Raw genomic sequence first — 24,621 nt, 5'->3', positions numbered from 1 at the left:
ATTGGGGTTTTGGGTTTCCCCTCATTCGAAAACAAGGGGTTTGGGTTGCCCCCTGGGTAAATTGTTTTTTGTTATTTTATTCGGAGTTTTCCCCGTGTTATGTTTTTATCCAAGAAAAAGGGGTCGGTATTCCCCCTCCCTGACGGGTGTGGCTTTGTTTTTTCCCCCGGGTTTTACTGTGGTGTGGTTTTTTCTTACTTTGCGGTTTTGGTTTCTGCTGGGAAATTTGTTATTTTTTTGGGTTTGTTTTGGGTTTTTAAACACTAAAAACAACAATCAACTAGGGGGCGGGGCATCGGAGAAAGGTTTTAAAATTTTTATAAATCGTTTCTGCAAAAAATTAAATGTCGGGTTTGGTTTGGGAAACCCCTTGGGGCGTGGGAGCGGGTGTTTTAAAGGAAGGGAGAGTGAGGGGGTTAAGGGATTTGGGGGATAAAGGGTTTTCAGCGGGGGAAAATTTCAGAGAATGAGTTTTTTGTTTGGGGGTGCATCGTTTTGGGAACCCTAATAATTTTTTCTGTAGTTCTAAAAATTCAAAACCGGGTTTGTAATTCACTCATGAATAGTTATAAAACGAGTTTCACACGTTTCACTTGTAAAATCACACAGAAATTTAAACTGAAATGGGAAGAAAAAATTGGGAAAACCAAAAAACACAGCATTGGGTTGGGTAAAAGGGGGGGGGAAAAGAAAAAAAAAAGAGATTCGAGGAAAATAATTGGTCTCAGTTTTGTAACTTACGGGAACACGGAACGGGGCGAAGGGACACGTATCTTTTTAAGGGGTTCGGGTTTTGATCTGTGCTGCCACCAGTAGGTAAAGGGGAAATGAAATTAAGTTAACTTCACACAGTTTTAAATTTTGGGTGTAGAAAACACTTTGGGAAAAAACAACTTAATATATCATAATATAAATTTAAAAAGTCACATATAATTTCCTAAAAGAGAAACAATAGATATACATGAAAAAAGAATATCACCCCGGGGTCACAATAATAAATAAATAAATAAATAAATAAAAAAATAAAAAAAAAATAAATAAATAAAAATTTTTATATATATTTTAAAATATTATATATATATATATTATATATATATATTATATATTTTTAATTATGAGAGGAGAGAGAGAGAGAGCGAGAGAGGGGAAAAGGGAGAGAGGAAGATATGTATATTATAAAATTTTATATATATATGTGAAATTATGTATATTGTATATAATTTGTACATAGGGGTATTATTTTTATATATATATTATCTCTATTTTTTAATTATATTTATATATAATTAATATATATATTATTAATACAAAACCTCAATTTAAAATTATATATAATTTTTATATTTTATATCTTAAATATTTAATATATATATATATATATATATATATATGTATGTATATTATGTTTGGGGGTTTTTTTTGTATGCTTTGTGTGTTATTTGTATTGTGTGTATGACAGATCATTTAAACAGACCGAACAGGGGACCTCGCCTCCTCCCCCCAAAATTTCCTGTTTGTCCAAAGGGGCCCTTTTTCCGGGGGACACTCACTGCTTGTGCCCGGGGATCCCCAGGCTCATTTTCTCCCCCCAAAAGGCCCATTGTGGGCAGGTCACCACCCCTCCGGGGACGGGCTACCGGAACCCCGTTCTAAAGCGCTTAACCTAAAAAAACCCCGTTTTTTTGGGGTCCCTTATACGTGTTTGGGGGTCGTTAACTACCCCCAACAACTTTTACAGTCTGGTGACAGAGGGGGCCTTTTTCATTTTTTTTTCCCTAAATTTCCCCCAAACAATGTTTTAAACTGTATGGGGCGTCACTCGCCTTTGGGTTTTTTTGGGGGTAAAATTTCCCTAAGTGACGGAAATGGCAGCATTCTCGCTCAAAAATTCTTCTGACCTTAGACTCATTACTTTGTAATCACGATATTTCCCAAACAAACAGGGAAATATTGCTCATTAATTAAGTGTTTAATTAATTTCTCTCCTTATTAGATTTTTTTTTTTTGTTTCAACTAAAAATTTTTAAACCCGGCTTTCAGGATTATCGTTATCATGGAAATCATATAATTTTATCTCATTCCCCCCCCATGCCCCACCTGCCCCTCATTTTTCTTTTTCCCTTTCCGGTGGGTTTGGGGTACTTATGGGGCCCAAGAGATCCCGCTGATTTTCCCCCCAAAATTTGGGTTTTTTGTAACCATGGGGATAATTGCAGCATCTTTACTTTGCTTATTGGGTGACTTTGTTTATCAGGGTAAGCAGGCTTGTAACACAATTTTTTTATAAATTTTAACATTTTGTTAGGATCTTCCCCAAAATCATAGCGCAAAGGAATCCCCAAATAAAACCCCGGGTTTTACGTAAATGTCTAACGAATCTATGTCCGACTTTTGCAAAAAGGAAACACAGGAAAAAATAAAAGTTTTTCCTTTCGATGGGAAATTTTCGATTCGGGTGACCCGCAATTTACATCCGTTCATGAAATTTGGACTGGGGTTTTAAGCTATGTAAATCCTTTAAATAATGGACCTGCCAAAAGCGGTGTGAACCTTTAAACAATGGGACTGGCGGGGCCCGCTTTTTGACCCCCTGGGACATGACCTCTTTTTCCCGGACAAATGAACGCTGGGGGGGTAGCCAAACGGAAAACAGCGTACCCCCATGCCCTGGGGTTTTTGAAGGCCCCAGAAAACCCCCAAGGGGAGCCCGTCCGAGTCCTTTCCCCTAAACTGCGAGCCCCCCCCCCCTTTCCCGCCCGAAAGGACTGTTTCTGCCCCCGCCACTTCTACCACGAAAAGGATCTATTCAAAAACTATGTGCCCTGTTCTTTCAATAAAGCTGAAAACAGACACTGATTTTTCCTTTGGGCCACAAACCAGATAATATGGGTTTTTTTTTTAGTAAAATTCACGCCCCCCCCCAATCACGATGCGTAGTTTTAGAGTGGGTTATTTATGGTTTTTCCCGGCTTGTCTTTAAATTTTTTTCGTGTGGCATTTTGGGGGTTGGGACCCCCGTCGATGTTTTTTCCTTCTAAGGTGGCAAACCTTGGCTTTTAATTTTTTAAAACCCCCGGGAAGATTTATTTTGTGAAAAAAGTTTGCGAGTGTTTTTTTAAACGTCACCGTTCTTTTACCCATCCCTTCCTCCCCAAAACCATTAAATTTTTGAATACAATGTTATTTCAAATTTTTGTATTAATAGCAATGCAAATTTTATATTAAATTTTAAATTTTTGTGTTTGTGATACTTTCACAGTGGGAGTACCTAAACCTTTCATACTCAATCTTCTCACGGGCGCTCACACACACTCATTTCACTTCATCTTGTAGAAAAAAAGGGGCCCTAAAACCCTTTTCATTAATAGGGTCCGTTCTGAAAAGGTTGTAGGAGTAAAATCTATGTTTGTATTTTTTTTCCCTCGTTTTTTGCCAGCCCCGGGGACGGGGAAAAATTTTCTTATTTTACATACATTTCTTCTCTTATGATGAAAATTGGTTCAAGAAAATCCTTGCGGATTGCCGTTGTCATTTCCCTTACTCCCTCAAACGTCTTAAAAGACGGTTGGTAGTTCAAGCCGGGCCCATGCGGTTTGGTACTGAGTTTCCCTCCCAAAATTTCTTCATATTTTTTGTAGAAGTAAAACACAGAACGAAAAAAAGACGAAAAAAAAGAAAAAACTAAGATGCGCACACACAAAACACACACAAACACACACACACAAAACACCAATATTATATATATATATATATATATAATATATATATTTTTAATATATAATATTTTATTTTAAAATATTATAATATAAAAGATATTTTAATATTTTATATATATATATATAATATATATAATAATATATATATATAAATATATTTTGATAAAAAAATATATATTATATAAGGTACAAATATATGTTTTATATATTTATATATATAATATATATATTTTAAAATTTATATTATATTTTTATATTTTATATATATATCTATTTTATATATTATGTACAAAATATATTAAAAATATTTTATAAAATTATTATATATATATTATATATTTTATATATATATATATTTTTATATTATTCAAAAAAAATAATACAGTGTAAAATTTTAATATATATTTTTTTAATTATTATATTTTTTTATATAATTATATATATATATACCTATTATCCCTATTTATATGTATATGTATTGAAATATCCCCCTACACACACACACCACACACACCCACACACACAAACCACCCACCCCACCCACCCCCCCAACACCACAACACACAATATAAATATATATATAGATTTAAATATAATATTTAATATAAATACATATAATTTTGAAATTTTAAAAACATACACAACACACACACACACCCCCACAAAACACACACACACACACAAAACCACACACCCCCACACACACACACACACACACAATTTTATTATATATATATATATAAAAATTTTTATTTTATATTTTTAATAAAATTATTAAAATTTTTAATATAATATATTTTATAAATATATATAAATATATATATTTTTTATATATTTTTTATATATAAATTATATATAAATTATATATATATATTTTAATTATATCCAATATATACCTTTATTATATTTATATATATAAAATACTATATTAAATATATAATAATACGTATTATTTTATATAATTTTATCAAAATTTATACCATATATAAACAAAATTATCTATTATAAATTTTTTTTTTTTTTTTTTTTGGTTTTTTTGTGGGTGTGTGTGTGGGGTGGGTTTGGGGGTTTTTGGGGGTGGGGTGTGTGTGGGTTTTTGTGTGTGTGGGGGGGGTGGGGGGGTGTTTTGGGTGTTTTGTTGTGTGTGTGGGGTTGGTTGGTGTGGGGTTGGGTGTTTTGGGGTGTCGTGTGTGTTTTCCCTTTGGGGTTGGGTTTTTGTTTTTTTTTTGGTGTGTGTGCGGGTTCGTGGTGTGGTTGGGGGGGATTTTTAAAAAATGGGGTTTTCGCTTGTGTGCCCCTTTAAACAAACCCACCCCCGGGGGAATAAGCAGACCAAATTTTCCCCAAAATAATTTGAGAAATTTTTGGCATTGGGGAGCGGGCTTTTTGGTTTTTGGACAAAAAAGGGAATTTTTTAAAAAGGGGGGGGATTTTAAAAAACCCGGGGGTTTTTATTACGGATTCCACATTTATTTTAAACCATCCCAATAACAACCAACCACCCAAAACACAACAAACAAACCACACAACCCCAAAAAACACCAATTTTTATAAAAGAATTAAATATTTAAAATTTTGGATAATTTTAAATTTTATTTATTTATCTAATTATTTATAAATAAAAAATTACAAAAAAAAAAAAAAAAAAAAAAAAAAAAAAAAAAAAAAAATAATTTTATATTATTATATATAAAATATAGAATATATATTTTATATAAATATATAAGGAAAAAAAATATATATATATATACACATATACAAAACCCCCAAACCACACACACCACACCACACCCACACACACACACACACCCCACACACTTTAATATATATATATCTAATTTTAAAATATATTAATATATCTATATATATATAATTTATAAAATATATTTTATATATATTATAATATATATATAATTAATATATATAATATAAAATTTATTTAATGAACCCCTTCTATATAACGGGGACGGGGTTTTTTCCTGTTTTTTGGTTTTTAAATATTTTTTTTGAAATTTTTTTCATAGGTTTTTGTTTCGCGAATAAAAAACGTGATTCTCTGTTTTGTTTTTGGTTTTGTACAGGGGGCCAAAACGGGGAATCGATATCTAGTAAAATTTGCGTTGTATTTTGGGCCTTTTCTATTTCCCCCTCTTTAATTTTCTTTTTTAAAAATTTTTTCATTTTTTTATTTTTTTCCATTTTTATTTTCGACACTAAGCGTTTTTTGCCCCACAGCAAAACATTTGAAAACATCGGCTGTGGGATCGTTTCCCCCCCCAATCCCATTAACTAATTCCCCAATCCGTATTTTTAATTTTGGGTTTTTGCCCTGAAATCCCAAAATGAATTTTTCCTTCCTGAACTATCAAAAATCGCTACGAAAGAGGGAAAATAGGGGCAGTGACCGTGATAGGGGAAAACTTTTTCCCGACTTTTCCCTTAAGCGATTGCCCAAAATATGGCCCAAGAAATTTGCAAGCCAAAAATTTCGATGAAGGGGCTTTCAGTTTTGTTAGATAAGATGGAGGGATCGATGTCAAATTTGATGGGTGTAAATTGAAAAATGCCATCTTCCCTTGCTTGGGGGATACATTCTAGTTTTTTAATTATGATGGGTCCCCAAAAAAAACCCTGAAATTAATAAATTTTGGTTTCCCGCAAAAACCCCTAGAATATCAAAAATTTATAGTAATTCACTTCTCCATGAACATGGTTATTTTTCAGGGGAAAACTTTTAAAAATTGTGAATTCAGCATCGCTGGACCACTCGTAAGGAAACCTCAGGGGGAGGGGTTTCACAAAATAGGGAATCAACCGTTCAGTCCCTTTTCTCAAAAAAAAAAAAAAAAAAAAAAATAGAACTAGAAAATTCATTTAAAAACTTTTGCCCCTTTACCATAACGAAAAGGAGGGGGGAAAAATTTTCCCACTGAGGTCCTTCCGTGGTGCAAGGTCACCTGAGTGTGGGGAAACGCAGGGTTGGGATCGGGGTTTGGGAAGGAAGCAGGGGGACAAACCTCCCGGGGGCGGGCGTTGGTCCCCCCCTGGTGTTTAAGATTTTCCCGTTGTGTTCCCCCGAGGGGTTTTTTTATTTCCCGAATTAAAAGTGGGGGTGGGTTTAAAGTCCCAAAATTTTGCTTCCCAGGTTTTTCCTGTACTTAAAGTAAGGGATTTTGCTTTGGCGTCAGTAGTTGTGGTACTCCGACATTTGTGTTTTCCTCGCCGCTAAGGTTCCGGGACACAAATCCACATTAACACATAGGTTTGTTCTCTTCATGGCAATACGATTCGTGAAAACTCATTCCACGTTGGGGGGGTATTGCAAAAAAACACAAAGTTTTTCTGGCTGGGAGATGAGTTTTTTCCTAATGCTACATGAGACCTCGATTTCAGGGGTGGTCAGACGTTCACTCAGGATTGGTTTGACTTTTTCACGGTTTGTTCTTGTTGTTCACTGACTCTGCACATGCGAAGGTTGGTCTTTCTCTTGATATCGGGTATCAAAATCCCCGTGGGCCTTTTTTTAAAGGGACTGTATGGGCCCCCCAAATAAATGGCCAAAAATTTTTCCCGCGATCCCCTCTTTTTCTACGCCATCAACCCTTTACATTTGCAACCCCTTTTGTGGACCCGAGGCTAATTAAGGAAATGCTTTTCCCAAACAGATCAAAATACGTAAGATAAAAAGAGGAAAAAAAAAGCAAAAAAAAGGGAAAAAGGGGGTGTTAGTTGCCACTAGGCGGTAATTTATATAAATTTGCATTTTTAATACTCGCTTTTACGTTATTTGCGTTTTTTTTTTCTTTTTTTTTTCTTTCACAAAGGGTAAAGAAGAAAAAAAGGATAGGAGAGTAAATAGCAATCCCCCATGGACCTGAATTGAATACCCCATTTTTGATAGATGTGAGAGTAGATAAGGGAAACGCCAAAAGGCAAAACCCCAAGGTTTACTTGAACCAATTGTTGTCACAAAGAGAAGAAATAAAGTAAAAAGAAATTGTACATCCTGTCCAGTCCCTCGTCACGACTTGGGAAAACGTGGGCCCCAAAAAAGATAAATCTAGATCTTTTTCGTCTGAAAATATGCAGCAACAACCCTATTAATGAAAAGGTCTTTGTGTGCTTTTGGTTCTATGTGGGTGAATGAGTGAGTGAGTGAGCGAGTGAGTGAGTGTGTGTGTGTGAGCGACAGGGAGCGTTAATGAGAATGAAAGTGTGAAGTAGCTCACACAGAAAATGAAGAACGAAGATTAATGCTCAATATAACAAAACTGCGATGACTTAGCAATGCTATTAATACAAAATTATTTTTAACTTTCCACCTGAATTCAACATTTAATGAAAATGCAACAGAAAGTAGAATGAACGGTGATGTATATTAAAAAATATATATATATATATATTATATATTATATATATATTTTATATATATATATATATATATATGTATGTATATAATTACAAACTTTCTAGCAAGTAAATCTTCTTGGGTAAAAATTCTGAACTGCCGAGGTGGCCATGTCTATCTATGCATGACAGACTTCAGCGACAGGGGTTCCCCATACCCAAATTTCCGTAGAAAGACGATCTCGCCCGGGGAAAAACTTAAATAAATAACCTATTCTCTTCTGCGCACCTGTGATGGGGGCTCGTGACATTCCCCCGGGAAACTAAATAACACGAATCAACGATCCTTGGGAAAACCCCAAAAAATTTCCAAAACCCACTTCTAAATGGCGAGAAAGGGGGTGATGAATAAGCGAAAAACCATTCTAGCTTAAACCCCAAATCCTACATGAAAAGAACGGACGTAACTGCGGGTCACAACCCACTCGAAAGTTTCAAGAATGGAAAAACTTTTTACTTTTTACTAATTCGTAACGTAGAGCGCAATTCCCGGGTTTATACAGGGATCCCGGGGCAAAAAAATGTGGGGGTGTAAATTTCGCCCACCCCTTTTTTTCCGCTGTAAAAGCAATATTTTCCCCTTTTTTCTGGGGAAAAAAAAATCGGGGTTTTTCCCCCTTTAATCTATGTCAAGTGTGGACTCTCCTGTAGCATTCCCTACATCATAGAAAGATTACTGATGATCTAATTTTAGTCACTGAGAGAAGGGTAATACCAAACAATTAAATTTTCTAGTATATTGAACTATAAATCATTTAAAATTTCCCCAAATAAATCCTTCAAAACCCAGATGTCAACTTCTCCACTGATGTGTGTAGTCTAAACTGTCCCTTTTTCTCATTTGTCTTCCTTCTTGGGTCCGTTGCCTGTACAGGATTTTCTCAAATTTCTTCTTATCTTCCCTTTATCAGTTCAGAGGACTCCTAAAGATGACATCTGCTATACTTCTTGACCACAGCTCCAAGGACAAACTCAGGAAAAAAAAACCCTCTTGAAGGGGTTTTTTTTTCTCAAAAAAAAGAGAAAATGTTTTTGGGGGGGTATCCAAATGCCACATTCCCGCCATAGCCCCGAATTTAAAGGTTTTTTTAAACTCTTTTTGGGGGTTTCAAGGCACTCCTTCTGTTTTTTTCTTTTCTCTTTTATGGTTTTCAATAACAAAGGGTTTAAAACGGGGGGGGGGTATTCTTAAAATTTTAACTTTTTACTCAGATCACATATTTACAAGCATATGTTTTTTCTTAAACCCTAAATTTCATTAAATTCCCGAACTTCAAAAAGAATCTTTCCAGTTACAAAAAAGATACCCTATTGGTTTCTCCATTAAAAAATTTATTTTGCAAACCTTTAATTTTAACAATGAAATAACAGCGTCCCTTTAAATTTAAAAATAAAATTTTAAAGGGGGGGAATAAAGAAAACGGATACTTTGTAGGGTAAACTATAATATTTTACCCTGTTTCCTAATCTTATTGTATTAAGAGAAACATATGTAGCACTTTATACAAAAATAATAAAATAAAATATAATCTTTCTGAGAAAATAAAGTATCATCTTTCTGAGGAAATATTTAGTACTTTTTATCTTTCCCTAGCGGGAAAGGGCTAATTAAATTGAGGTATTTTATATATATATAAAATATATTTTATTATAAAATATAATATATTTTTAGATATATATATAATATATAGATATATATTTTAAAATATATATATTATATATTTTATATACCTATATATACACACACCCCCACTATCCAACAGGGTTAGGGTGGCGATTTTTAAACCCGAAAAAGGGGGGAAAGCTTTCAGGCATATGTGATATCCCTGCTGAAAATGCTAAAGGCTGGGGGGTGAACCCAAAGCGGGGCTTGCATAAAATTTCCGGGCTGCCAATGGCAGGGCTGTTTCCATTCCCCCCGTCCGTGGGGGCGTGGTCTCCCTTCTCTTGGGAAAGGGGGAAGGGAAACGTTGGGAAATTTTAGTAACTACTGTGCATTACACTGCTCAGAACCAGCAAAGGGTTTTCGCTCACATTTTTCTGAAACGGATCCCCAACCACCTACTTAGGCATCCAAAACCCGGGGGGGGGTCTGGATTTATTCCTGGGCAAGTCCCCGATAGACCCTTTTCTAGCGCCCTTTGAGTTATTGTGGAAAGCCGCGTGGAAGGGGGGGGGGGTTTGGGCGTGGGGTTTCTTGCAACCACATACCTCAAGAAGGCTCTGAAATCGGTACATCGGAATCGCTAGGGATATTCCCGAGACTGGGGAAATTCCCACACAGAAAAAGGCCTTTTCACTGGTCGGGAAGTTCTGAAAATGTGGTGGGGGTCGTCCCAACTTTTTCTCTGTTAAATTTGGGGTAAGGCCAAAGGGGTGTCCTTGCACCAAAACTTTTCAACACCTTTTGGGCTGGATAATGGCCGAGCACGGGCCCAAAATCAGTGTGGAGCAAACCCCTAGGCAAAATTTAAGGGCTCAACCTTGGGGCTTTTCCGGGCAATGTTGCTTTTCCTATCTGAGTCCTTGGGGGTCATGTTGGCGGGTCTTGATTTCATTTAGCAATAAGGGGAAGCCTTTTGGGCCTAAAGGGCTCCCGGAACCCCTTCATCGACCATGCTTGCGGGGAGGAAAGTTTAAGTTAAAGAGTTTTAAAATGCCTTGGGAAAAAGGAGTCCATATCTCTGGGCTGTTAGACCAAGGTTTAATAGACGGATTGGGCTGGCAACAGGAGCCGAACTCCGGGCCCCAAAAGCATTTTGGGGATGTCGGTTTCCCAAAAGGGAGAAGGACCAAACTTTCGTGTCTTTAAGGCATTGAAAACTGCCAAATTTTTTATCTATGGGAAACGAAACTGTATATATCATTTATCATTGACATTTAAGATTTCAAGTACCATATTGGGTCGTACAAATCGTAACTTGGGTCACAAAGAATGATCACTCAAAGATCAAGTCCACAAAAGCTGTTAAGCAGATCAGAGCAGGGTCACGCATCAGCAACAAAATGGTCCTAATTGTCTACCCTTCTTAGAAAACACTTTCTTTTGCATTCCCTTTAATGCATTAAATAACCAAAATTCACCGTTTTCTAAGCACTACTATCATGACAACAGTCAACCAAAATTCCAAGCACCTGTGACTTAAAAGGATTAAATTTATAAATTTTCGTCATTATCTAGAGTGAAATTTTTGGGAAGAAAAGACAAAACCCAAAAAAAAAGGGGGGCCTAACGATTTAAGTAGCTTTTCCCAAAACCCAGCAGGGGCCCCGGGGGTAACCCTTTTGTTGGCCCCACCCCTTCTTGGCTGTCGGCGCCGTGTACTACATTACAACTCACAGTCGATTGGGAAACTTTGCCGTAAGTAACATGAATACGGTGTTGGGATTTAGGCACTCGAAAGACTCAAAATTATCTTTGTTTTGATACTGAGTGACAAAAAAAATTTGGGGGGAGTTTTTTAAAAGTGTTTTTAAAAAATGGGTTCTGGAGGGTTAAACGGGAAAAGGGATCGCTTGGGACACACACAATGTGTATGTGTAGTTGCAGATAGATAGAATTTTAGGTATAACCCCAGTTTGGGGCTATCAATAATCTATCTATCTTTCACCACACGTGAATGAAAACCGGTAGTATGGAAAAACACCAAAATATATAAAAAAAAAAGAAAAATATAAATCAAGACGAAACGGAAAATTGAAAAATCACACACACACACAAAACCCCCACACACCACACACACACACACACACACACCCCACACCCCCACACACACACAAACCCATACACCACACACACCCCCACCAAAACCACACACACCTAAAACACAACCCCACACCCCACACACACACACACACACACACACACACACTTGCGCAAAATAGCGAACAAGGAAAAATGTAGCTGTGTAGTAAACGTGAGATAGAAGAACAGGTAGTACTGAAACACACCCACAGTATATAAAAGAAAAGAATAAAAATGGAATCGAAACGAAACGAACTTGAATAATTCACAAATACACACACACACACATAGACACACACACACATACACTCCCCACATTTCATAGATAATACACCACACACACACACACACAACCACACACACCCCAAAAAACACACACACCACACACACACACACACAACCAAAAAAACATAATATATATATATATATATATATATATAAATATATAATAATACATAAAATATAATAAAATATATATTATATATATATTATATAAAATATATATATATTTTATATATATATATTATGTGTGTGTGTTGTGTGTGTTTGTGTGGTGTGTGTGTTGGGGTGTTTGTGTGTGTGGGGTGTGTGTGTGTGTGTGGGTGTGTGTGTGTTTATGTATGTAAACTATTCATGGTGAGTGTGGTTTTGGGGGGTTTTGTTTTATTTGTGTGTGTGTGGGATTTGTGAATTATTCAAATTCGTTTTGGTTTTGATTCCCTTTTTTTTCTTTTCCCTTTTTTTATACTGTGGGGGGGGTTTCAGTACACCTGTTCTTCTATCTCACGTTTACTTTAAAGCTTTAAAACACACCCCACACACACACCCCACCCACACACACACACACACACCCACACACAACACACACACACATCACACAACCCCACACACACCCCACACATACACACAACACACACCCCACACACACACACACACACACACCAAAAACACACCTTTCGCAAAAAAGTGAAACCCAAAGGGAAAAATGTAGCTGTGTAGTAAACGTGAGATAGAAGAACAGGTAGTACTGAAACACACCCACAGTATATAAAAGAAAAGAATAAAAATGGAATCGAAACGAAACGAACTTGAATAATTCACAAATACACACACACACACATAGACACACACACACACACCCCTCAAAAATGCATAGATACTTTCACCCCACACACAAAAACACACACACACAACAACCCCACACACACACAAAACCCCACACACAATATTTTATATTATATATATAAAATTTTTATAATATATATATATATAAATAAAATAATATATATATAACAAAATATATATTATATAAGATTTAAAAATATATATATAATATATAATATTATATATTTTATATATATTGTGTGTGTGTGTGTGTTGTGTGGGTGTGTGGTTTTGTGGGGTGTGTGTGTGTGTGGGGGTGGTGTGTTTTGTGTGTGTTGTGAATTTTATGCATGTGTGAGTTGTGTGTGTGTTTTTGTGGTTATGTGTTTTTGTGTGTGTATTTTTGAATTTTTTCAAGTTCGGTTTTGTTTCGATTCCATTTTTTTTTTTTTTTTAAAATACTGTGGGTGGTTCAGTACTAAATTTTCTTCTATCTCACGTTCTACCCCAGCTAAATTTTTTCCTTTTTTCGCTATTTTCGCAAAGGGGTGTGTGGTGTGTGTATGTTGGTGGTTTGGGGTGTTTTGGGGGTGTGTGTGTGGTGGGTGTGTGTGTGTGTTTGGGGGTGTGTGTGTGTGTGTGTGTGTGTGGTGTGTGTGGTGGGGTGTGGTGTGTGTTGTGTGGTGTGTTTTGGGGGTGGTTTTGGTGTGGGGTGTGTGTGTGTATGTTTTTTCTCCCCGCCGCGACGCGTGTGGGAAAAGTTTTTACACTGAAAAACTAATCTGTTCATTCATTAAATTTATATAACAAAACCCCTCCAAAATTTGGGGGTTTTTGAAAAAAAAGGTTTCCTTTTCCCTCCCAGGAGATGGTGCTTCAACACGTAGCTTTTAATGGTGAAAAAAAGAAAAAAGAAAAGGAAGAAAACACACACACACACACACACACACACACACACACACACACACACACAACACACACACACCCCACCCCACACACTAAAAAAAAGATGGGGCTTTTAAGGGGAATAAATTTAAAATTGGGCCTTTGGGTTTCAGTTTTAAATTTACTTCAAGGGGAGGGGGAGGGGAGTGGAACCCCCCCTTGGGGGTGAGACAAGGTCAGATTTATCCGGCCCTGACAAGGGGGTTGAGTTTGCTTGGCTTGCTCGAGGGGGGGGATTTAGGTCACCTAGAAGTCCTTGTGGTTAAACCCGGCTTAAGAGTGGGAAAGGTGCGAAGTGGGTGCTTTCCTTTGAAAAGGTAGACTCAGGAGGGCTGCGATAGGAAGGCCCGCCCTTTTTTCCCCCAGGGGCAAAATTGTGGGGGCCACCTTCCACCTTGTTTATATCGCTCGGCCACGTACAAGGCTCGTCCTCGAGTCTTTTGCAGCATCTGTAGTGGCAGAAGCTGTTCTGTGACATGGCCTGCGGTCGCTGGTAGGTGGCAGATCCCTCTCGTGCTTGTCATGCTATAAAGCAGTATGGGTTAAATTTTTTCATGAACATCAAAAAAATGGTTTCGAGAGGGAAAGAGGCGTCCCATAGCCCCTGTCTATTTCCCTTTGCAACCATTTGGGCCCAATCCCAACCTGCGCATGGTCAGTTTTCCCCGGGGGTGGGGGGGGAGGTTTTGCTGTTCCTTGGTTCCCCTCCTTCACTTAGGCGACGAATGGTGACTTTGCGACAGATGAAGAATGAGAGAAAGCCGATAAGGATGCCAAGAAGTGTGATGTAGACAGGAGCGCCAAAGGTGGTGTGATGCGTGTAAGGAAAAGTATAGGTATTTCATCAGCTGGTGGGAAATAAACGAAAAGGGTTTTACTTGGTAAATGTTTCATTAAAAGTTAACAAAAGTTAATTTAAAAGGGGTTCTCACGCTTAGAGCGCTTAGTCTGGGGAAATTAAAAATAGACGCGTGTTGTAGTATGGTAATTGGAAGTTTTGAGTTGGCAAATGTTTGGGGTGTACAAATGTGCCTGTGATAAAATGTGTCCCTTTTTGGGGTATCAAAGGAATTTTTAGATGCAGGGGTTTTAAACTTTGGGAAAAAAGTTAGGGTGAACCCTTATTAAGCTAAAGGATTGGGGAACGGGGTTTTCGTCTTTAAAGGGAGGATAGTGTATTTAAACTAGGGCTGGGGGCACAGAACAAGATGGAATTTTGTATTTGGCTGGGTTTAAGGGATTTGGGGGTGTAAAACCAAAAACGAAAAAGGGGGTGCCCCGGGGTGGACAACCATAAAAAAAGTCAGGGGGTGGAATGGAGAGGGATGGACCTTGTGAGGGGAAAGGGGTGTTTTACTTTTTGTTTGAAAAAGTCTTTAAGGGGACCGGGGGGGAGGAAAGAAACGTTTGGTGGGTTTTAGAAGAGGGTTTTGTCTCCAAGGTTAAAAAAGGGGGGCCCGGGAAAACATGAAAGGGACCCCGCTTATCATGTGGGGGAAATTAAAAAGGAAAGGGAAATCACATCGGGGTTTTAGGCCATTATTAGGTTTGTACTGAAGCGCTTTTTATGTTCCCCTCATGAAATTATTTAGCTAAAGATAAGAAAATATATTTAATACCGAAATGGGTGAATCTTTGCACGTTAGTGATGTCCTTGGATAAGGTTAGTAACTGCTCTTCGATACTAGAACATAAGGTGGAAAGTGGCTTAATGTTCTTACTACTGTAATCTAACACAAGATGGCTGTTAAGGGTGTCTTCTCCGATGACTCAAAAAATGCATGTGCAATGATTGCTGGTAGTGAAAATTTAACTCAAAAAAAAAATTTTTTTGGAATTTAGGTGTGAGTGAGAAACTTTTCCCTTTTTGTACCTTTTAAATCTTATAATGATATAGGGATGATCTTAATTTTTAAAGCTTGGGAAAGGGAAAAGTACAAGTTTTAAAAAGAACTTAAATTTAAAAAGTGAGTTTCTACAGTTTTTTCCACATGATTGTGCAGGGGAAGGGTTTCAAAATATTCTCTACAATGGCACCAGGGACATTCTGTAGATTCCCAGGAAGAAGGGCGTCACAAACAGCGAGAAGGGACAGGAAAAGGACGGGACTCGTCTGCAGGCATAGAGGACTTGGAGTCAGGGTGATGCCCTGCTACCAGAGAAACCCCCTCTGCCGTATTTATTAGCAAGCCCTTTGTTTGGCAAAGTGGGGGCCCCTTTTGGGGAACCCCCAAAGCTCCCACCCCCCCGTGCCTTTTTTCTTGTGACCAAATGTATACCCCGTAGGGCCCTTGAAGATGTTTCTAACTTTGGGCCCTAGGGGGAGTTTGTGGCTTTTTGCTTTAAAGACTAGTGCCCTCCTCAATCGTCTTTATCCCTTTCTATCCTTAAAGTTTTTTTGCGGTCTTGTTTCTAGAAGGTTAGCTTTTCCTTGGCAAGCTTAAAAGCTTTTTGTTGTCTGATAAGAAGTGTCTTGCCATAGTTGTCATCATAATTAGGGCCTGGCTTCCATCTAAGAGCTCATAAGGGAGTCTTTTGTCAGTATCGAATAGTAGAAAAGAGGGGTGTCACCCAATGAAGAAAGAGAATTTCAGTAATAAAATGACCCGTACATTTTGGGAAAAATAGGTCCCAGTTTATTATCGTGAACGGCCCTTTTAAACTCCAATGTGAGTACTGATGGGGAAAATCTAAGGATGAAAGGGGGGAAAAGGCCCCGGCCCGGGACTACTATCTGTCCCATAAATAAACTATGTCCCGCTTTCATTTTTTTTTTGGTTACGGACAATCTGAGGTCAGACTCATCGAGGTAAAAATTACTAACCAGAAGACGGTTTCTTGGGGGTAAAGGAGTAAAGGGGTTAGCTTCTAGACTCTTTATGATGCCCTTATACAAGCTCTCATTTCTTTGCTTTTTTTTTATGCCATTAATATCTAACATCCCGGGGGGGCAGTTATCCCGAGAACAGGGGGTAAACAAGTGCCCGAGATAAGGGGTCTGCAACCTTATTTTCAAAGGCCCCGGGGTATACCCAATCGAAAGGTTGAATTCTAGCAAGGTGTCCCCAAGCCTGGCCCAAACTACCCCTCAGGGTTTTTGCAAAACATGATATGGGGGGCGTGGGGTGAGGGGCCGTTCTTACTTCTTTATCCCTAGCCCAGAAAATAAATCTCGAAATTTTTTGAGTGACCAAAATGATGCTTAGAATTTTTTGTCCGCTGTCGAAAAACACTTAACGGGAATATTTTTAAAACCCGGGCTCGAAAAGGGGAATGGGGTTTAGCCCTTTCCCCCGAATTCCTTTCATAAGTGCAGAGTCAACCGACATTAGAGGTAAATTTTCTAGGGGGAAAGGCTTGTGTGTGTTTTGTTTTGGGGGGTGTGTGTTTGGTGTGTGTTTTGGGTGGTGTGTTTGTGTGTGTGGGGTTTTGTGGGTGTGTTGGGGTGTGTGTGTTTGTGTGATTTATATATTTTAAAAAAAAATATACTATATATATTTATTATATATATTTTATATAAAATATATATTTATATATATATTTTTTATATATAAAATATTGTATATATACTTTTTATATTATAATAATATATATATATATTATATATATATTAATATTATAAAATATATATATATAAAATATATCCCGGGGCCCCCACACGTGTGTGTTGTGTGTGTGGTTTTGTGCGTAATACATATATATTATATATTATATATATATATATATTAAATATATTATTAATATTTTATTTAAAAAATATAATTATTATAAAATATATATATATATAAATATTTTATTATATATATAGCTATATATTTTCTAAATATATATATATATTTCGTTATATTTATAAATTATTATATTAAAATTAATATATATATTAATATATATATAATATTTATATATAATTTTATATATATAATATTTTAAAATATATATATTATATATAATATATTTTTATATTATATTATATAATTGTTTTGTGGGTGTGTGGGGTGTGTGGGTGTGTTTTGTGTGTTTGTGTGGGGTTTTGTGTGTGTGTGTGTGTTGTGTGTGTGTGTGTGTATGAATATGTTAGCAATTTTTAAAAATATATTATATATATATTATATATTTTATTATATATATATTTTATTATATTATATATGATATTAAATTTTTATAATATATATATAATATATATATATATATATTAAAATATATATATACATATATTAAATATATATATAATATATTATAAAATATATATATAATATATATATTATATATATATAAAATTTAAAACAGTAAAAATATAAAATTATAAAAATTTTATATTTCTATATATATATATATTTTTATATATTTTATATATAAAATATATTATATATATATTATATATATATTATAATATATATATATTTTATTTTTTTTATTTTTTTTAAATTTTATGTAATTTTAAAATATATAATTTTATATATATATATATATATATATAATTAAAATATTATATATTATATTATATACACACCCCACACACACACACACACACACCATGTTTGGGGGTTGTTTTGGGGGTTTGTGTGTATGGGTTTCTATACACGTCTTTTTTCTTTTAAAAAGTGAATTTTAAGCAGATTTAAAGGCTCGAATGGGAAGGGGGCCCATGCCCCGGTTTTTTTTTCGGGAATTTCCCCCCAGGATTGTTTGGGGTTGATCTCTCATCTATTTTTCCCCTCCGGGACCATTTTGGGTTCGATAGCGATGATATTTTGGTTAAGGGCAAATGAAAAAGTTCGGGTATCGATTATTGTTTTTTAAAAACTTAAACTCGTACTATCAGTTTTTTTTAAAAAATGGGAAGATTCGTAAAATTTCCTTTTTTTTTTGATGTTCTTTTTTTTCCCGTATAATTTGGGTTGCTTAAATGTTTTGGTTTTCCAAAATCAAAACAGCCAATTTTCCTTTTTTTTTTTTTCGAATTATGGATTTTTTGATAGTGAATTCGTCGATTGGAGTTGGAAAAACATTTTTTAAATGAAATTTTTCCGTATAAACCCCTCCCCTCAAAGAAAAAACGCCCCATGTTTTTTGGGGCTGGAATTGACATTTTTATGTATCCGAACACGTTCCGTAATATATTTGGTAAAAATACAAAAGCGGCCCCCCGGGGCTTTTGAATTTCTCCCCGTAGTTACCTATTCCGTGTAAGGGGCTGCCCCAAGGTTTTTCAAAGGGGAATTCGGTAAAATTTCGAAAAAAAAACATAAAAGTGATGTAGGGACACCAAGAATTTAATGCTTTTCGTTCATTTACGTGATAAAGATCAACACCTTAACTGGACAGAAGGTAAATTATTTCATAAATCAACTAATACTCTATTAATAAGAAAATTGCCTAATTTCAACTTGATTGCTGGTAAAATATATATTTTAAAATATTATATTATATATATATTATGTTTTATATATTATATTATAAGGGAAAAAATATGTATATATCTATATCTATATTTTACTATAAAAAGAATAATATCTGTATATCTTATTATATATAAAATTATATATATAATTTTATATATATATTAAAATATATAATATATATAATTTTATGTGTGTGGTGTGTGTGTGTAATATATGAATAAATATTTTATATATATCTATTTTAAATCTATATTGATATATATGTATATCTGTGTATATATATATATGACATATATAAAATTAATATATATATAAAATATAATAATATTATATATATAATTATATTTTGACATATAAATATTTTATTATAAAATTTTAAAATATAATTTATTATATATATATATTTATATATATTTACATACATACACACACATGCACACAATTCAGAGAGACAAAGAAAAAATACCCAAAAACTTGGAAACTCGCCCTTTCTTTCGGCCCTTTTTATAGGGCGGCTACAAAACAAAAAACCCTTTTGAATTATAGACAGTTTTGTTTTGCTAGTGTAGTAGGGAAACGTTAGAAAAATTTAAAAAGAAACAATGGGTTTTTAAAAAGTTGAAAAAACAATAGGGGTTTTCAAAAAAAAACAGTTTGGTTTTAGGGAAGGAAGGTTTTTGCTTTTCAAATCTCCCCAGGGGGTTTTGAAAAATTAAAAGAAAAAAACGGCCCGGGGGGATTGTTAAATTAGACTTTAAAAAGGCATTTTTATAAAGGGTTTTTATAGAAGACTGTTTTTGGAAATTAGAATATCTAGGTGGATTTAAAATTTTTCTCCTCCCAAAAGGTTAATGACTTTTTTTATGGAAAAACAAAATGGAACCGTAATTAAGGGAAGACAAAACCTGGGGCGCCCAGAAACAAGGGGGTACCTTCAAGGGTCGGTCTTTGGGGCCCCATTTGGTTTTTTTTTTTCATTAGTGATTTTAAAGGGGGAAAAATCCAAATGACTTTAGAAATTATTTATGTGGAGTTTTTACTTGGAATTGGGAAATTTAAAAACAATAAATGGATGTAGTTAGGTTCGGAGAAAATAAAAACGTCCCGTTTAAAACCAATTTCAAAGGCCCTGGTGGGCCAGTGGGTTTGAGCATCGGGCTCCCAAGGGCTGTCACGACGGCAATCGGTTCGAGGGTTTGAGTCACCAACCGGCGCGTTGTTTTCCTTTTTGGGGAAGGAACTTTCCCCCTCGATTGCCCTACCTACCACTGGGGTTTTGGGGAAGCCCCCTAAGCCGTCCGGTTCCCCCCAAACCCGGGGAAAATTTTTGATGGTGACTCGATAAAAACACCCGGGGGAAGGGAAAGGGAAACCAAGCTCTAAAAATTTTCCACACACACACATTTTATATGTGTGTGTGTCATCCATGCGGGGTGTGACGAACTATACGGGCCAAAGTTTCAGTTTTCGGAGCCTTGGGCCCAGAGTCCCGAGTTTTTTGTATATTAAAATTGTCGAAATTTGAAGGGCGTAAGGGAAGGGGGTGGGGGAAAGAAAGGAAGAAAAAATTTCATGCATGGGAGGAATAATGTTGTCTGTGTAGGGGCTGATTCCCTTTATAAATTTGAAAAACGTTTGTGTAAAGTGGAGGTATAAACTCCCCTCCTTCACACACACATGTATAATAATAATAATAATAATAATAATGCTCACTTTTCTTGTGATTCCTGAACAATGTTGCTGTGATTTACAAGATGGCTCGGCGCAGAATAAGGTCGTTCCTGTGGATGTAAGTAACGAAATTAAACTAACATTTTTGTGAAAGTATTGATCCTGAAATAGCTTAAATGCCGCTTATGATGCATGAGCTTGCTTGCTTATTCCTCAGGTTTGGGCCCCTCACAATTTTTTTAAAATGGGTCTTTATAAAAATTTTTTTGCCTTTTAATACTGGCAGGGTTAAGGAAATAGCCAAAATATCCGATGAAAAGAGGCGTCATATTTCGGGGGGCCCCGCCATTTTTTTTGTCCCTTTTGAAACCAGCAGGAAAACCCCTCCTTCAGTTTTCCCCCCAGCACCCCCCCTAAGTTTAAAAACCTTCACCCGAAACACCCAGAGCCGATGAGAAAGAGGAATTTAGGACAACTTCCTGGGACCCCTGGGGGAAAAGCTCCTCTGGGGCAGTCGGTATGTCTACGAAGAAAAAGCCCTTTTTTGCCGATCCCGTGGCTGAACTTGACCTCCAGACAAATACTGGCTCAACGGCATCCCAATTTTCCTCACAGTTTAACCGCCAACACTAGTCAAGAATGGTTTCCCCCTTTTTGCCCCCTCCCCAACGTGAGTTTGAAGGGGTGGTTTAGATATCAAGAAATAAAAAAAAATAAAAACAAAAGTTTTTTTTAAAAATAAAGAGTGATTATTTTTTTTCCCCACAGAATAGAATGGCCCAAAAATGCTAATACCGTCGGACGTCGCCAAAAATACTTACCCAAATTTATTCGCCTTTTTGGCCCAAACCCCCCCCACTCCCCAAGTAGGGCCATAAATAAACCCCCCCCCGACTGAGGAAGTTAAGGGGGTTTTTTGATGGGATCAATGGGGGTGGGCCCAAAATTTTAAGGAAAAATATTTACTTTTTAAATTTTCCTGAGGGTGGCCCCCCTTGTATCCGGGTTTTGGGCGTAAAACCACGGCCAAAAAAACCGAAAAAGTTTTCCCTTTGGGGCCCCCACATTTGGGCCAACTCCCTTTGGGGCCCCCTGCCCTATCTCGAGTAAATAAAAATGGTTTAAAAACTTACTGAACTGTGTAAAAATATTCCAAAAAAAAAAAAAATCATTACAATTTCACCCTCACATACACACGACTTTAAGTTCCTACTGGGCACCGCACCCAAAAAAAAATCCTCAGACCGGAGTTTTTTTTTTTTTTTTTTTTTTACATCCTCACCTGCCGAGTTCCGAAGACCGTGACTCGCCCACCTCCTTTGGCCGTGTCTGTTGTTCGCCAGCCATGTGACAAAGCTCAAACACTTCTGCAGGTGAGTGTCAGATTCTTATGCATCTTTTGTACCTTTTGTCATTTCCATTTTCAACCCAAATTTTTAAAGTCTTTTAAACCTGTTATTACCTCTCCTACCTACCTCAGGAATGGGGCAAGCCCGGGGAAAACATCCAAATCTTTTTGTAAAGGCCAGTAAACAAAGAAAAAACAGGTTAGTTGCTCTCTCCGGCAATGTTTGCCGAAACAGTCTTCTGAACCAGGGCATGAAATACAGATCAGAGTACGAAATGCGAAACACGAAATACAACCCAGAGTACGAAATGTGAACTACGAACCGGAGTAAGAAATGCGAAAAAACGAACGGAGAGAACGAAACAAAATCTTTCTTTTTTTCCTTTTTTCAGAAATGTCCTGTGGGGCGTGGGGGTGTGCGGGCCGGCGCTTTTTTTATTTAAACCCCAAAAGACATCTCCATCCGCCTGGTTAGGGTTGAGCTGCCCTTTGGGCCCTTGGGCTTGCCAAAAAGGTTTTTTGCTACGACCAAAAGGGCCACCCCAAAATTTAGAAGGTCCTGCGGCACTATGAGGGAGAAGGGGTTTTTGGGATCACTCTTCTCTTACCCGAACCCCTATGCCAAAAGAACCCAAAAACCCCAAAAGGGAACCGATTTTTTTTTTTTTGACTAAGAAATTATGTTTTCATTATGAGTATGAAATGCGATGTTCACAGTGTCCCCTGATTTACAAATTCATTTTTCTCACAATATATTTAACTCGCAGAATGTGGGTTTTGGAGGAAACGACAAAAAAAAGGGTTTTCAAAAGGAGAACCCACTTCCAAACCCCTGTATCCCCCCGCCACATGGGCCCAGTACCCCTTCATCTCCCACTTCGACCCCGATGAGATGCCGATGTTGCCCAACCACGAATCTTTCCCCCTTTGGCTCTACCACCAGATTCGGAAGTAAGTTACAGGTGTGTGCTATTTTATTCGATGTTGGGTACTAGGGGCCCTTTTCAACGTTTTCCCCCAGACCCTTTGGGGTTTTCGAAGGAAATCGTCATATTTTGTGAATGTGGGGAGGAAATTTTTAGTTGTGTCTTTTTGGGCCCTTTTTCGGGTGAAAAGGGGAATATAATAATTGCGGTTCCCTCTAAAAAAACCATAAATATAGAGAATAAAATTCATTTCCCTTTCCCCCTCAGAAATCCCTCTCCCCCCGCCCGGGCGTGAAAGGGAACGGCCCCCCATCTACGGGCCTGTCTTGGTACTACCACCACGACGACCTGCAGCCTGCTAAGGACAGGTCGATCCCGGAGTACCTGTGGTTTCTGCGCCATACAAGAAGATTAGTCGTGGATGTTAATCTGATTCAGAATAAGCCCACCTATGACATGGACTTAGTTACAGGCGTCTATTCGCACGGTGCCTTGATTTGCGTTTATGGTGAGAATCGATCCGCTGTCTTGTTCTTTTGAACGACGTAAGGACAGGGGGAAATGTAGGAAGAAAAGTGCATGCATGACAGGGATATATGTTGTCCCGCGTAGGAACATGATTCTTTCCTGAATTTGAACAACGGTTGGGTAATGCGTAGTTAACCTTCATGTTTTACAAAAACATTAAATTTTTTTACAATAATTGGGAGATTAAAATTTGCTATTAGTATTAGAATTTATAAAAATGATAATAGTACTGAAAACAATAAAAAAAGATAATCAGTAATAATCACAGCAAAATAAAAGTGCTAGTAATAGTTATAATTTAAAACAACAAAACAAAGACTTTTTTTTAAATCAAAAATGGCAAAATAATTTTTAAAAAACGATTTCGGAAAATTAAAACGGTGATAATAATAACCCTGGTCCTGGTGTAATAATAATAACCCCAATTTTCCCCTCACAATTAAATTTAAAACCTGTGTTACATATTCCCTTTAAAGCCCATATGTTTCGGCGAATGCAAAATGAAATCCTATACGTGTCCACGGTATGAAGCATACCTTGGCCACTACAGGAGGAACGGCACCATGTCCTGCAAGAAGACATGCTTAACGAAGGAAGTACGTTCTCTCCTGAAGTACAAAGATCGAGTATCTAAGGCCGTTACGAGGGTTCTGAAAGAACTGAAGCTAATTTGACGTTTAATGTGCTCGTCAAATACAGAATAAAGACAGAATAAGAAATATATGGTTTACATTGATTTTACTAGTAGGTAAGAAAAGGTGCTGAAAATTTTATTTATTAGAGAATAAAATTTACATTATATATTTTATTATTTTAAATTTTTTTATTT

General features: G+C 36.5%; 1 pseudogene; it reads left to right on the top strand.

The window, feature by feature from the left end:
* The first annotated feature begins 22,472 nt into the window (after positions 1–22,472).
* LOC119596196 lies at positions 22,473–24,542 on the top strand (annotated as a pseudogene).
* Positions 24,543–24,621: the final 79 nt, after the last annotated feature.

This window comes from Penaeus monodon, chromosome 37 (assembly GCF_015228065.2).
Source record: "Penaeus monodon isolate SGIC_2016 chromosome 37, NSTDA_Pmon_1, whole genome shotgun sequence".
In the NCBI taxonomy this organism is placed as follows: Eukaryota; Metazoa; Arthropoda; class Malacostraca; order Decapoda; family Penaeidae; genus Penaeus; species Penaeus monodon.
This window is presented reverse-complemented; position numbering and strand designations above follow the sequence as displayed.